The sequence below is a fragment of the Eublepharis macularius genome, chromosome 18 (assembly GCF_028583425.1).
Source record: "Eublepharis macularius isolate TG4126 chromosome 18, MPM_Emac_v1.0, whole genome shotgun sequence".
NCBI lineage: Eukaryota > Metazoa > Chordata > Lepidosauria > Squamata > Eublepharidae > Eublepharis > Eublepharis macularius.
The window spans coordinates 39,325,694-39,341,713 of NC_072807.1; the positions used below are offsets into that span (position 1 = coordinate 39,325,694).

The 16,020-nt window shown below is 48.3% G+C and overlaps 1 protein-coding gene across 2 annotated transcripts in view; it reads left to right on the forward strand.

The window, feature by feature from the left end:
- Positions 1–16,020, forward strand: part of TLN2 (talin 2) — a 134,028-nt gene that overhangs the window by 11,090 nt on the left and 106,918 nt on the right. The window contains exon 1 of one of the 2 annotated variants that reach the window (XM_055002170.1): positions 15,460–15,627. The exons of the other annotated variant lie outside the window; for it this stretch is intronic. The gene's annotated coding sequence lies outside the window, so the exon portion shown is untranslated. Of the gene's footprint in view, positions 1–15,459; positions 15,628–16,020 lie in introns of those variants that run through there. 2 annotated transcript variants of the gene reach the window in all.

The window sequence follows — 16,020 nt, forward strand, 5'->3', positions numbered from 1 at the left end:
AATGAGGGAAAGGATTGCTGAAGCTACTGAGGAAAGGGGAGCCCCTCCCTTTTGCTCTGCCAAGGAGTGGGATTTGGGGGCCTGTTATGGGTAAGGAGAGCAAACAGCTGTTCCTTTGCCCAAGCATGCTGGGATGCTCAGATGGCCCCAGTGCAAGCTGAGCCCAACCGTCTCTGTGGGGCTGGTCATTTTGTAGGGGCTGCGTCGCTCAGACCTGGGGAGGGGGTGGCAGTTGGGCCTGCACCTGTTGCTGAGGACAAACAAGGAACTCCTGGATTGAAATCCAGCCAGCTCTGACCTGTTAGAGTAGCCCATACCATGCAGGTTGAGCCAGTGGCTCAAGTCTGCCTGAGGTAGATGGTTCTTGGCCAGCGCATGTGCACCTCTTGGGTGATCAGCCTGCTGCACTGCCTGCCATTCATCACCGTGATCAATTTCGGGGGTTTGTAATCAGCACAAGCCTCTCCCTGATATTTCTGCAGCAGGCATTCTTTGAGTATCAGGCTGGTGCTCTTGGATCATTATCTGATTGTAAGATGATGGCCCTCAAGTGCTGCGGAGGCCATAGCAAGCAAAGGTGCTTGAAAGCAGGAGAGGGAAGACGTTTTGGGGAAGCGCCTCTTATCAAAAGGTGAAAAGGGGCCAAGAATGCCTGAACTGCCTTTCTGGCTTTAGAGAAGAAGGGAGGCGTGTTGCAATAAGTCTGCCCGATGCTCCCCTCAAATGAGCAGATGAGGGGGTCACGGTGAAACGTGTTGCTCCTCTGTCAGGCCAGAGAGGAGCTGCTTTCATGTGCATTTCTAAGCATTTTCATCTCCCCTCCGGGCGCGCCAGTGCAAGCCTCCCTTCACATCTGAGCTGTATCCTGGCTTGTAATTTCCACCACATAATTGAGGTTCCAGCCAAATTGTGCTTTATAGCTGAGTCTGTTTGGGATTTGGTTATAGTTAGAGTCAAACAATCTAATCCTACATAATTGAAACTTTTTGTACCTTGTCATGTTTTCCTAGGAGTAATTAGTTATTATTAGATAATTTGATGAGCGCTGTAATTAGAGAGCAGCATACCTCAATGTGCCCGGTGGGCGAGGGAGAGGGAATTCTTTTGTTCCGTTTTGAGTGCCGGGGAGAAGGAAGTGTTGCCGTTTGACTTTAAATCAGCAAGGTTTGATTAGTAGAATCTGGGATGGTGGTTGCATTGGCCTTTTACAGTAACTTCCAAAGATGTACCACAACATGAGATGTCCTCTCTGCGTGGTTAGTAGGTTGAAGTGTCATGCTCTGGTAAGTATGATCAAAGGCTGTCCATGCAGTCCTATTGCCATTTACTAACGTTTGTTGCAGTTCACCAGCTCTGATATATGTCGTTTGCAATCTGGATTTGGAAGATGAGTACCGACATAGTCTACACATTGAGAAGTCTTTCACTGACTCTGTGGGGAGTGGAGGGAGTCGTTGTGCTCATGGTTCATGTATCACCATGACTAAATTTTGCAAAATAATTTGCACTCTTGTCCTTTGGGTGCTTTTGTGTTTTGTGATCTTATAGAGAGTTTCAGGTCGCCCACTTTGGTTGGCATTGTGGGGGCTCTCAATCTGAATTGCTCAGTGCCTCGCTTAGCACGTGAAGGGTTTTGCCTTTGGTGCATGTGAGCTTTGATAGCTGGCGAGGAGATATTGGCAAGTTTGGCAGCTGTTTCCATGCCCTCCCTGCTTTTAAACAAGATAAATGATAACAGCCTTTTTTCAGTTGCTTGTAGAGAGAACCAGCCAGCAGTGAACAAGGGCAGTGCGCACGCGCATGTGTGTGTGAGAGAGATTAAAATACTACAAGCATTTAAAAAAATCTTTATATCAGTTTATATTCTGCTTTTCCATCTCAGTGGATGCTTAAGGCACATGATAACCGGCTGAAAGGTGTCATCAACACCAGTCCAGACCCCAGTACAGTAAATCGTGTTCAGCGGCTGGTGTCTGAGGTACCCTCTTCAGCGTGCCTTTGCCCAGGACCCCAACCTTGCAAATGTGTCTGCCAATATTTGCGACTATTTTACCTTTTCATGCACACTTATGTTTTGTTATGCTGCCCCCCCCCCAATCTCTGCATGACTTTTCCGTGCACTATTAGTTATTTATCTCCGTTGCAGGGGGAGAACAGAAGGATGCCGTGAGTTCTGGCTCCAGGCTCACAATCTCTGATTCATCAAGGAACCATGTGGGGTTTTTTTCAGTACAGGTATCAAGACTTGAGATAGAAGGGGAAATGTTATTTGACTCCATTATGATGCAGGGTGGGATAGCCTCTCTTAAGGTTTGTCGGTGATCACAACCCCCTGGGGCTTTATTGCTTTGTGCTTTGTTTTATTTTGTGTACTTTGGAGCAGTTAAGTGAGGCTGCTGATTTGAATTGGGACCGTGGCATTTAGGGACGGTCTCTTATACCCTGTTGGATCAGACCAGTAGTCCATCTCGTCTAGCACACTGTTTCATGCAGTAGCCAACCAGTCACCCTGGAGGGCCAACGAACGGGGCACAGAGGCTATGGCCTTCCTCCCAAGTGGCCTCCTAGCCCCTTCTTCTCACGTGTTGTTTCTCCAATCTTAATCCCCTTCCCAGACTTCCTTCTGCAGCCTGGTAGATGAGCAAAATCCATGAGAATTTGTGATCGCAGATTTCTCATGTAGCCGTTTAGTAACAGACTTTGGTGTACTATAAAAAGGTAACAAATTGCCTATTCTTTAGGTTGCAACAATATTTTTAACTGTTTGGATTTTCTGCCTGCCCGAATACCTTGTGCCGTGTCTGTTTCCAGCTCTGCCTTTTTACAATTCCCGCGTCGTAGGTGGCCTGTTGAGACGATTGCATTAGCATCCAGTCCTGTGATTGAACTTTACGATAAACTCAAGTGTTATACAGATGCAAACGTTTCTAGTAACCCTTCATCTAACTGTATTTCGGCTGTTGTTAAGATGGAAAAATGAGTATTTTCAGAACAGGAAGATCCAGCAAACAATGAACAATCGGCCTTTGTCCTGGTGACTTAAAGGGGCAAGACGGCCTCTGGCAGTCCAGTGTCAGGGCTGCTGTGGAAGCGTATTGACAGCAATCCGGTGGAAGCGTTTTCACCAGGGCAGCTCTCTTCCACTCCATTATGTTGAGTTTAAATACTTGCTGATGGGGGTCAAGGAGGCTGGACTTGAACTGGTCACTCTGCCCTCCAGTAATACTTGAATGAGGCTTCCAGAATGGGCTCTTGACAGCAGATCAATATCTGTTGCCTTTAATCAATATGCTTTGCTTTTCAAAGATTTTACCCCTGCAGCCAGGAAGTGGAGGGGACCCTTATTTCCTAGCACAAATGGAAGCGGGCGATGTAAGTTCAGAAACTGCATACGATGTGCTCAAGGGTCATTTTTTATCCACTCTTTGTAATGCTCCACCTGATCTGCCAGCTTGCAGGTCTAGCCCTACTCCCAGCGCGCGAACCGCCCCCCCCCCAAGTGTCACAGTCTGGTTGGTGGAACTGGTCCTGATTGGTGGTGGACACTGCCGTGCAGTATTGATGTCTGCGCTTGGCTGTCTGTCTGTCAGCACGAGGCTGGGGCATTGGTTGTATGACGCCTCCGGTTTCATTCTCTAAAATAAATTTGCCACGATGCTCAGGTGCTTAAGCCACAGTGGGTTAGAATAGGGGTCCCCAACATGGTGCCCGTGGGCACAGTTGTGGCAGCCAGCACCTTTTCTGGTGCCTGGCAAGTGTTTTTAGAAAGTAGGTGGGTAGGTGACACTGAGAGATCTCTGTCTTTTGGTGCTACACCTCTGAAGATGCCAGCCACAGCTGCTGGCGAAACGTCAGGAACTACAATGCCAAGACCACGGCAATACAGCCCGGAAAACCCACAACAACCATCGTTCTCCGGCCGTGGAAGCCTTCGACAATACAAAGTAGGTGGGGCTTTTGCAAAGCATGGCTTCTGCTTGGCCATTGGAGTATTGATTAGCTGTGCAGTTTTTTGAAAACACTGCTTTGGCGACTGCGTCCACCACAACACAGGAATCTTCACTGTGTGACCAAAGATAAGCTGCAGCAGCCATTTTGTAGCTGGCTCCACCTCCTGCAGCAGCCATTTTGTGGCAGCCATATTGTTGCTGCGCCAACCACACTGTGTCAGAATTCCAGATGTGCCCACAGGCTCAGAAAAGATTGGGGACCCCTTAATGTAGGATGTCTGGCTTGTGGGTTGCATAACTTCACAAGAGAATTCTGAACTAGGGCTCTTGAGGGAAGCCTGCTGTCCGCCGAGTCTCCTCCCCCATGAGAAGAGGCAAGAAGAGTTTGTTGTGATTTCAGAATATGAATGACTTCACTTCCATGCATGTGTGTGTGTGCATGCGTGCATATTTAATAATTTCATAACAAGCCATCCTTGGAATTTGAGTGCAGTGTGTGGGAGAAATGAAACGCGTGCATGAAGAAGAGGGCAGAAAACGGGGGTGTGGGCCTTAGCACTACCAGAAGCCAGAACACTTGCTCATTCTTGCAATCTGACCCCTGTTCTCGAGGTTCGTTGTTCATTTTATTTTTAAATGAGGCTGACGATGCAACAGACCTCTCTGCTGGGAGTTCAGAATAGGAGCTTTCATGGTCTGTTCGAAGAGGCAAAATGACCACTGCATGATGAAGCCACGAGGCTGTGCTTTGGGCGGTGTGAAAGTGCCCCAGTTAGGAACTGCAGCTCTGGCACGGTTGGAACCATAGTGGGACCTGAGCATGATGCTCAGCGGCAGATCCACACCAGCGATGTGCTTGCTTGGCCGTAATCCGTGCCCTCCCCTTCCAGACTGGATGTTGGCATATATTAATGAGCTCTGTTGTAAACTGCTACCCCATAATTAGACTTGCCAGCCGATTTATTAAAAACACTGGTTCATTTATCATCTTTGATTACATTTAAATAAACTTGCATGTCTCTTGTCCCTGCAGGTGCTTGCTTAGAGTATCAAGGCATTTTTCTCCATCTTGGGAATGGGTCAGGAAGAACGCTGCAACCTGTTAGGTTTTTTCCAACTAGCTGTAACCGGCAGCTTTACTGTAGTATGCCCTGACTTTTTTGAACCAAAAGTGTCTTCAGAAAGGTGCTGAGTACAAGAATGGAGGGGGGGTTGCTTAAGCCCTTCTTCTGCTGGAGCTCCTCTCCCAAAGGGGAAAAATATGGGCCCTGAAGGAACAGTGGAAGTTTTTACGGAGAAAAACGGCTGGAGGGAGCGGAGCAGGCAGGCCCGTGTTCTGCTCTTCCTCTGCTCAAAGTTGGAGCCTCTCAAGGGTTTTTTGAGCTTTAAAAACAAACACAGTTTGAAGCTCTGTCTTCTGCAACGGAGTGAACGGACTCAGTTGAGGAGAAATATCCACGGCACTGCAGAAGAAATTAGATTTCACTTTAGTCCAGTTGGAGGTTAGAAGGCTATAATCTACTCAGCTGTCTGCTGTGGTCTCATTGTTTTTGTGCCTAATCAATTAAGAGTAAGATCAGACTCTGCCAAAGATGTTTCTGAGGTGGAAAACCTAAGCAGAATCTTCAACCCCCCCCCCGCCCACTGTTGCTTTACACCAGCCACGAGTGGGCCCACTTGATTTTTCTGCTTACGCTGTCTTAGCATTTCTGTTCTTATTTTTTGCATTCGAGTTGGATCAGCTCTGGCCGACTGCAAGGAAGAGATGGCGTACCGCCCCAGAAATGGACATGTGGCTGTGAGAAAGAACAGGCCTTGGGAAATTTGGACATTGTTTAGGTGCAAACAGGTGTTACCAGTTGAAATCCTTAAAGACGAGGCCCACTTCAGGGACCAGTTAATTCCCCTGCTATTCGCCCGGAATGCAGGCGGATTGGAAGGGATTTCAGATGGCTGATGTTTTCAGGCAGCTGTGTGTCTCCGGAACAGCCGGAAGAAATAACAGTCCTTGCCAAAGAGGTGCAGCTGCACCTGTGCACCACATTTATACGGGAGAGTCAACATTTGTGCTCTCTCTAGAGAAGCATTTGTGGTACAGGGAGGTTGTCTGGCTGCTGGCAATAAGACTGATTTTGGGCAGTCGGAGATACCGCTTTTTCCCCATATGTATTTTATTCGTTTTCTCGTAAGAATAGAAATAAGGGAAAGGGGAATAGGAGAAGAAAAGGTAAAAGGAAAATCATACAGTCTGCTTGCATCAGCGTTCTACTTACCTACATATCATATCATTTCACACTACAAATCATTCGACTGTGGTTATTAGTAGCAAGTTACAATACTGCCATCATGTATTTATTACATTCAGGTCTTTATGTTTGTTTTTAATCCAATTGTGGAAGGGGATCCATGGGGCAGCAAAATCTTCCATTCGGGCAGTCGGAGATACCTCTTGTAGCCTGCAAGTGCATGCTAGGATGTGTGTACTTTGGTTAGAAAACGGCACATTCTCCACTAAAGAAATATGAAACCTTGAAACATAATATATTTTGCAGCTTGGCAGATATTCAAGCAGTTTGGAGCAATCTTGGAATCTGGTTTCCTGCAGGATAAAAACCAGATTTGTGGACAGACATGGGACTGAATCAAAGCGGAGGATAGGTGCCCATATATGTCTTCACCTTTGCAACCCATCTCTCTCGCCTTTCCTTTCTTCTGTCCTTTCCCTTTGTGAGTATGTGGATTGTAAGCTCCTTGGGGCAGAGACCTGTAATTTTTTTTGTTAACTTGTTCTGAAAAGTTCCCAGTATCATGTTATGAACCAACAGCTTAACAGGCAGATGCTTAACTCTGAACAATTTGTTCTCTATAATTTGCAAGATCCAGTGCAAGACGGGGTGGGACGGCACGTTCCTGAACACGACGAAAGATTGACGCAAACTAGCTGGACTGGGAAGCAGGGCTCTCTCTGCTGACTCGCAGCATGACAGGCGGTTGCAGTCGAAGTACACGCTTTGCGACAATCTCAACAATAAGTCAGGCCCAAACTGGGCTAGTGATGTGTGTTGCCCAAGTGTTATGGAGACTGTTCCTTGGGACTGGCAGAAGGCAAATTAAATTCCCTCGACAGCCCCTCTGTGTGTCTGTTGGGAATTACTGAATGCCTTTGTACATCACAATATGTTTAACATTTACAACCAGACAGTAGTTTGTTGAATGAAACAAAACATTAGCAAATGCACAGCATGTTCAAGTGTATAAATCACTTGACATGTATTGCCTTGTATTCTTACTACAGTTTTGTAGGGTCGGCCAGTATTCGGAGGCTAAGAGGGAGGTTTGCCCACAGAGCCACTCAGTGAGTTGGCTGCAAAGGGGAGATTGGATCTGGGACTTCAGTCTCACGGCCGCCACATAAACTCAGTTCTCATCCGATGTACGTTGCTGCAGTGACGTTTGTGGTCCTTGCTAAGCTGGTTTAATTGTGGAGTCGAAGGAAGCTGATGTTCCAAGAAGCAGAAATCCAAACGTTTGTTCTCCTGCACTCCGAGACATTATTGAAAGTGACAAGCCCTGCAGTTTGCAAGAGTGTCTTCCAAACTTCCATCAGCTTGTATTTTCTCACCTAGCTCTGATTGTGTTTGCATCGTGGGTCACTGGCTAAAGTATATATAATAGGCCCAAAGGTGCCTTTTAATTTTATCCTTAATGGTGAACCAGAAGCGATGCAGTTGGAGCCAGATTGCCTTTTTTGGATGAAGTTTTCATCTGCAGAGCTGGGAACAAATTCAAAGGAAAAGCACCCAGGCTGTGCTATATCAGCCTTTTGGAGTTCAGATGTTCAGTTTGGTGGCTATCAGTGAAAAGAATCCTTCAGCTCGTATTGCTAAATATGTTTTATGTGGCTGGTTCTTGCAGAGCTGCAGTTGTTTATGGCGGTATTGCTTTCTTTGAGAAAAGGAATAAAGTAGGCTGTTGCTGGCTGCCAGGGTAAAAGCCCGTTTTGGGGAGTGGGCGGAATTACTTGCGTGTGTCTGTTAAGAACTGGTTTTGGGCTGAACTGGCTGAGGCTTTCCCAGCATTCTGTTGGTTTCATATCATAGGGTGGGACCCTGTGGAGGAGTTCTGCAAACAAAAAGGGGAATTATTTTCACCGGTTTCCCCTCCCCTGTATTGCAGACCTTCTACGCCCCTCTTGTGCTGTTTCCAGGAGTCCCCCATCCCCCAAGAGACGCATTGCACAGGCCATTTTAGCCCCAGTGGGGAAGGGAGGCAGGCTACTCTGCTGCTAAAAGTCACTATTTGTTTATTTATTTACATTGATTATAGTCTGTCTTTCTCACTGAGACTCAAGACAAATTACACCGTGTGAGTCAGTACACTCAGTTTCAAAGACGTAGCAATAAACATGAAATAGGGGAGAGCAAGATTTGGTTCCAGTAGCACCTTAAAGACCAACTAGATTCCCAGGTTATGAGCTTTTGAGAGTCAGAGCTCCCTTTGGCAGAGACACGAAATTTGCAAAGATTTAAAACATTTCTCTGGAGTCCAGGCCCTAGTACTTCTCTTGAGCCCTGAGACTGTGGTATTAAATTGGTAAGTACATTCAGAGGACAGTTTTATGCCACAAGTTCAAATCCAGACTTTGACCCCCGCATCTCTTTCCAAGGGCGTCAGGAGCGATGTGGACAAGCTATGAGCGCCAAGATGTTGTAGTTAAACATGAACTGTTTGTTTATGACATAATTCTTCATTGAATATATCCACAACACCCTGAACCCCATTTTAAAGCAAGAAGGAATTGCGTAATAGGATGTCCGATATCTTTTATTTGTGATGTTTTGTCTCCTGTGCTTTATAAAAGAGGTTTCAGGTTGATTCTGCAAGATGGATGACTTCTTCTTTGCAGGTCGGCAGTGTATGCGCGGTATGCTCAACGTGCCGAAGGGGAACCACATGGACAGCATCCAGTGCACAGATCCTGATGGGGCTGGGAGCAGCCTGTACTTCAGTGGGGTCCACCTGAGGGGCCTCTGGGGTTCTGCAGGGTGTGTGAAAGAGAGATGCACTAGGAAGAAGGGTAACTGTGTCATAGTGAAAGCCCTGTGTGGCCGCTGGACCCTCCAGGAACCAAAGGTGGTTCCAGGGACTCCTGAAAGATTGCAGTGAAAAGTGAGACTCCTATAGTATTAGCCCGTGGTCATCTGGCCACCTGTATTGGCCCAGAACCCAATTTAGTGGCTTGCTAGACTTCATTGCCGTTACCACTGCCAGCTGTTTTCCTGTCAAATATGTGCCTTTAGGGCTTTCTCAGTTAGAGAGAGGAATCGTTCACTAACGCACAAAGCCATCTTTGACTCCTGAATATGCATATGGCGCATCTGAAATTATGGAAGTGGGGAAGAAAGATAACATTGTTTGGGATTGCGGGAAGCAGAGCCCCGGCTGCTGTCAGAAAGACAATAAGAATCTTCACCACTCTCCATAAGTCAACAATGGTCTGTTTGTGCAGATCTCAGCAGCCTTGAGGCATAGCAGCTCTGCCAAGCTGATATCGATCTATCTGGGAGATGCTCCACGCACATTCCATTGGTGCACAGGCAGGAATGTCTTGCAAGGATCTCGCTATTGCTGGCTGAAGAGGGCTTTGGAATTTTTGGCTGTTTTTCTTGGGGAGGGGGATGTAATATTTGGCACAAGGAGGAGTGTGGGTGGGACAATTATCCTATTTATCAGAGCAGGGAGGGACAGAGGCATTACTTCTAGCTTATCTGCACTGAACATTTAATGTTGCCTTATACCAAGTCAGACCAGTAATCTACCTGGCTCTGTGCTGGTGGCATCTCCCCAGGGTCTGAAGCGGAAGAAGACCCCTGCCATCTCCTCCCTCCTGAGAACCTTCAGCTGCCAGGAACGGAGCTTGGAATCTGCTGCAGGCAAAGGAAGGGCTCGACTACTGTGCCAGGGCACTTCCCACCAAAATCTCTAAGGAACTTACAAAGTTTCCTTATCCAGAATCAGACCCTCTAGCTTGAGGGGGTCTTACCTGGCTCTTGGCAGCTCTCTAGGATCTTGGCCCAAAACGTCCTTCCTGGCCTCTGTGACCTGAGATCCTTTGCACTGCCAGGGGCTTTACCTGGAATGCTCCGAATGCAACACCCCTGCTCTGCCCCTGAGCCACAACCCCCGTGTACGAAACTGCCTCTTCCCAGTCAGACCACAATGGTCCCCTCCAGCATAGCCTAACAGTGACTCTCTAGTATCTCTTTCTCGGCTACCCAAGATTGGTGGTGGTTTGAATTTGGGACTTTCAGCATGCAAAGGTGCTTGCTTTGACCCATGAGCCCTCCCCAGTATTGTTAGGTAGTAATGAAGTCAGTGACTGGCTGGACTGCTGTGATGTCATAGAGGAGTTCTTGGCTGCCATCAGTTCCCTGTTCAGGCCTCAGAGATGGGTTGAGTGTGTAGAAGAGGAGACTCCCTAGGCCAGAGCTGGCTAGGGCTTAGGAACGAGCTGGAAGGGGTGAAGCCTAGAGGGAGAAGTTCGGGGGTGGAGGTAATGGAGAAACGCATATGGAGCCTGGAGCTATAGAACATTACCTATTGGCATCCAACAATGTTCCTACCCATATTTGGCTCTGAGGTGCCTTATGTATATTTGAAGATGTTTGTTGTGTGTGTGTGTTGCATACAACTGCCTGCAAGTGACCTCTTCTCCATCTTGGCAGTGAATTCCACCCAACTTGGATTGGCAAAGAGCATAATTGATTAATGGCTCTTTGTGAGAGCCAAGAAAATGTAAGGGTGGTGTTTTAAGTTATTGCTTTGCAAAAAGAAGACGGTTTTAAGCCAAAAATACGCGTGCAACCCATGAGAGTGAAGGCCCACTGCTTGCAGAGAGAGGGCTAAGCACATGTCTGCCGCTGCCCCTCTGAAACCTGCGAAGGGCCTACAAGGGCTAATTTTGGCTGGGTGGGCCTCTCTCATAGTATTGCGTTTCTGCATGTCTGATCTTGCTCATGTACAGAAAAGACGCATTTCGGCTCCTTAAACGGAACATCATTTAAAAACAAACAAAACAAGGATGTTATTGAATGGGAGATGGGCCCTGCCTTGAATTAGCCGTTGTTTACATAATTAGGTGAGGAAATAATTGCTTTTATCTGTGCTTTGCCCTCTTTGTTACAGAATTGTTTGGATGGTGTTCAATAAACCAGTTCAGGTGATTCGAACACTTCTGAGAAACCCTTTATACATACCTGAGTCCGGTAGTAAGGCTCTCCCGAGACGTCACCATCTAAGGGCGCGAGTGGGAGGCTGTGTAATTCTGTACGTCCTGCGTCTGATAGGGTGCATGGAGGTCTCTGGACTATTTATTTATTTATGGGTTTACTTCATTTGTACCCCGCCTTGCTCCCCACTGGGGATTCAAAGGGGCCTATATTGTTATCCTTTATCTGCACCACGACCTTGTGAGGTATGTTAGGTTGAGAGTGTGCAAGTGGGCCGGAGTCACCCAGGGAGCTTCTATGGCAGGGTGGCATTCGAACACGGGGCTGCCAAGTCCTAGTCCAAAATCCTAACCACACTCCAACTAGTACACCACACTGGCTTTCAGAAGGGCAACGCTTTGACTTTGCGCCCTTGTTCTTAAGCGTGCATGCACAGTTCGCACATATCCACAGAACTGCCAAATACATTGGAGGGAAAACGAATCTCTGTTTGATTTTTTTCCCTTTATGCTCTTTGCTAGTATAGTACGAACAAACCTTTCAATGAAAAGCCGGCAAAAGAACGACCAGTTCTTAAACACTCCAACAAAGTTTGAGAGGATGTTTTATCTTGTTTTAGCTCACCTCTTCTTTTTGGGGCATACTTTAATTTTCACTCCTTGCTACACTATCCAAGGTGTACACTATCCAGCATTCAAAAAACGAACCAGTGATCAAATTGAAGCATTATAATCTTTAAGGAGTAAATTGGGCTGAAGTCACTGTCTGGATGCAAAACAAGACATGCCTGTAAGAAGCGCAGGCAGTGGGGGAGACGGTGAATTAAGGAGATCCGCCAGTGTCTGTCAGTCTAGGACTTCTTCCTGCTGGGCTCGTGTCTCTGCTTTGGTAGAGTCTCCATAGCTGTGATTTCTCCAGCCTGCTCCTCTCCTCGGACTCCGCCTGCCTGTTGTCTTCCTGCTCCTCGGCAGATACAGCCTTGGCTTTGTGCCCCTCCGTCGTCATCCCCACAAAGTTCCCGAGGAGCCTTCTCCTCCGCCTGTCAGCTCCCACTCTTCCGATGCCTGATGCAGCCCTCCTGTTCCCTTTCCATGCCTAATTCTCCACAGTTCTCATGGGGCGGCATGAGCTCATTTCTTAAGGGGAAAGTGGAGGAGGGGGCAGAGGGGGGAAAGCTGCTTCTTCAAGCACAGAAAATCTGGAGATGTTTCTCATCAAGTGGCCCAAGAGCCAGTTGTGCTGGCGGGGGGGGGTCAGCAGCAGGGGAAGGCTTTTGGGCCCTGCTTGGGATCTTCCCAGAGGCTTCTGGCTGGCCCCCATGGCAAGCAGGGTGCTGGACCTGGTGGGACCTTTGGGTCAGATCCATCAGGGCAGAACTTGTGCTCACCCATACCCATGACTCATCCGTGGCTGGGCTGCTGGGAATTTCTCAGGTTCTGAACTGGCGTACGGGTGAAGGCCTGCTGCTGTAGCACAGGAAAGCGTCTGTAGAATAGTGGTTAAAAGATTGGGTTGTGAGCCAGCACTCTGCTAGTACGATTTCTTCAACTGACATGAGCTCAGCAGGGGGGCTTGGGTCAGACCCTCCTTTCAGCCCAGCTATGCGATAATAACATTGAGGATGATAATAACACTGTCAATTTTGCCTCTCTACAGGAAGGGTAGTTTAAAAAGACAGAGCTGGCAGAGATTGTTCCTCTACATGAGACATCTTACAGGAGGACGCTCAAGTGTCAGTGTTAGCCAGGAAGCATAGTTTCAAAAGACAGAGTCAAAGGCATTGTCAGTTTCACCTCTCTGCAGGAAGGGTAGTTTAAAAAGACAGAGCTTGCAGAGATGGCTCCTCAGGGGGTTTGTTAATTTCATCTTTGCCTCCCTGAAGGGGAGAGGTACAGAGCCTTTGGGGAGGCAAAGGTGAAATTAACAAACTCTCTGAGCAGCAATCTCCTCTTACCTTTTTAAACTACCTTCCTGCCTAGAGGTGAAATTGACAGAGCCTGTTCTGTCTTTTTAAACTGTTCTTTCTGGCTAACATTACGTCTCCCTTCACTTGAGTGTCCTCGTGTAAGATATTTCGTGTAGAAAGACTCTTTGTTCGCCCCTCTGAGTGGGCACTAATTTGTCTAGAAGAGCAGAATATACGCATGCTGTTGTTATTATTGATCGTCATGTCTTCCATTTGCTTACCACCAGATCAGTTCAGCTGTTGCAGCAGAACTTGGGTTGAGGTTCATTTACCAACAGGGCTTCGTCCACGCTGGATGTATTTGTGGAGGATCACTTGGTCTGTTAGCTACCATAGTTCTGTGGAAGTTTCATGGGCAGAGGTAGCAGCCTGTGTATATCAGACAATGAAGATAAACATCAAGAGAAAGGGCCCACCCTTGTGCCCTGCAAACCCATTTCTTGTTGTTTCAGGACCCCTGATTTCCAGACACTCACCTGTCCTTCATAAGAGCGGCCACCTTCTCCGTAGCAGTCCCCAACCTCGGAAATAGTTCTAAGGATGTTGATGCCCCCTGTACTCCATTGGGCACACAGGTTGGACACGTTCATCTCAAATGGAGGGGCAGCGTTGCGCTGTGCAATCCGGTGGCTGCTTTGGGAAGAGTCTGTTGGCCCGCGAGTTCCGGGGGGAGAATGCCCACTGGGCAATTCTTCTGCACTGGCCTGCTGCATTCCCTGCCAGGCTGGTGCATATTTAGTTCTGCTTTTCCTGGGCTGTCTCCGCACAGGTTATTTCAGGCCGGAGTCGGGTTATTCTGGGGATCCCCCTCTTTTGAAACCAAACTCGGCCCAGGCTGCTTCTCAAGTTGTCCTATATTAATCCTGCTTTCTTCGGTTTCAGCGGCTAGTGGGCAGCGTGCAAATGCCCCAGGGGGGCTTTTCCCTGTCTCGGGCTGGCCTCTTTTACAAGGAGGTGGTTGGTACCACCTTCCAGGATGCCTGCCTGTGGCGTAAATTTATTGAAACAACTTGTTGCTGATGTTTAATGCTTCGGCTGCCTTCCTGTATTTGTTTTTCTTGTTATGATTTGAGGCTGTGACTTCTCGCGCACGTCCGTAGCCCAGGTCCTTCGCAGTATTACAAAGGATGCTCGGACCTTTTGGGTCAAGCGGTGCGGCTTCCTGGGGCAGCAAAATCTCCAGGTTCAGACCTATGAAAATGGCTCTGCCAGGGAGCAGCTCCCCATTTTTCCAGGAATGCTAATGGCTCTGGGAGCCGAACTACCTGCTTTCCCCAGGTACCTCCCTGGGTCAGGTTGCAGAAGTGGCCTGGGGGAGACCCTTGTTTCCTGGGCTCGCAGGGGCTTGATTCAGGTTTGGGACCGTGGGACGTGGGGGAGGAGGGGTTTAGCCCTCCCCCTCCCCCTTGCATCTTTTTCCCAATCAGAGGGAGCCTCGGGGAGCCGCATTTTGCTCTGGAGGGGAAACTACCATGTAGCCGTATCAGTGCACATGCAGCCCTCAAGGTGACAAATCGCAGCTTCCCGGGGCTGTTTTAGTTGGGAAAATGGTGCATGGGTGCCTCTCTTCCACCTGTCTCATGGTCCCAATCCCAAATCTGGCCCTTGTGTGGCTGGGAAGTGCGGAGAGCCCAAAATGTATCTGTAACCCAACCCAGGAATGTAACCAGGAAAACCAAAGCAATGTAGCTAGGCCCTGGCTTTCTGTTAGATGGAGAATAACTGCAGGTTTCTTTAAGAGCACCTGCTTTCTAAGACAGAGAGTGGTCTGTGCGAGGGGCTGCAGGGGGCCTGGGGTCTCCTTTTCCACAGTCTGCCCTTTTACCTCTGCCTCAGTCTTCCCAAGGAAAAAAGGACTTCCACAACCTTGTCTGAACCACCCACAGAAGTTAGTAGGCGGGCATCCCCAACCTACTGTTTTGCCTCGTACAAATCTGCACCCATTGTTTGGTGATTTTGGAGCAGAAATGGCTTGCACAGCGTACATGCAGTGTGTGCAGACTGGCCCTTGGAGGGCAGGTATTAATGGAGTTCCCGTAATCTCCTTCCTGTGAGATCGCATGTTTAGCATAAGAGCTGTAACTGGTGCCTGCATTGCTGAATAGACATAAATAGCTTTGCAACCCGAGATGCGGCGGCCTCCGCCAGTGAACTGTCGTCTAGCAGATAAGTCTACTTGCAAAGCAGTACTGGGAAATGTACGTTGTGGATTGAAGGAGCAGCCAGGGGAGCGCTTAAACTGTAGAGAAGGGGCTTTTGGAGGGGCCCCAAACGCACATTATCCGTTTTGCAGACCTGGAACTTTACATCATGTTGAGAAAACATCTTAGCTTGGGGGAGTCTGTCAACTGCCGGCAAAGGCGTATCAGAAGCATATGATCTCAAAATGGCTGGAAAATCTTCTGAGCGAAGACTCTCCCAGCCTGGGATGGTGTCGAGGCGTTCTGCTCCTTACGGCAGGCATCCCTGATGCCCTTGTGGGGTAAGTGGTCTTGGCATGATTTCTTTGAAATTCCGGGGATGAAGCGAGAGGCCCCGTTACTGATGCATGAAGAGCTGCATGCTAATCAAGCCATTAAGTGTGAGCGTGTGTGAGAAATGTCACCCCAGAGCTGAATGGCTCTTTCAGCAGCAGCACAAAAAAGGGGGCCCCTCTTCCCTTTGCATGTCACGGGCACAGCGAGGGCGGATCTGGGGGCTTCCTGTTCTTTCAGTAGGAGGGGGCTGGCGCTTCCCATAGCAAAGGGGCAAGTGCCACCAGCTTTTCCTGCTGTCTTCTCTTCCTCCCCGATACAAACACCTGGGCTGTGGAAAGCCATATTTGTATATGTTGACCGCTAAAGGGGAGCTGCTGTGTTGGCAAACTGAACATTGC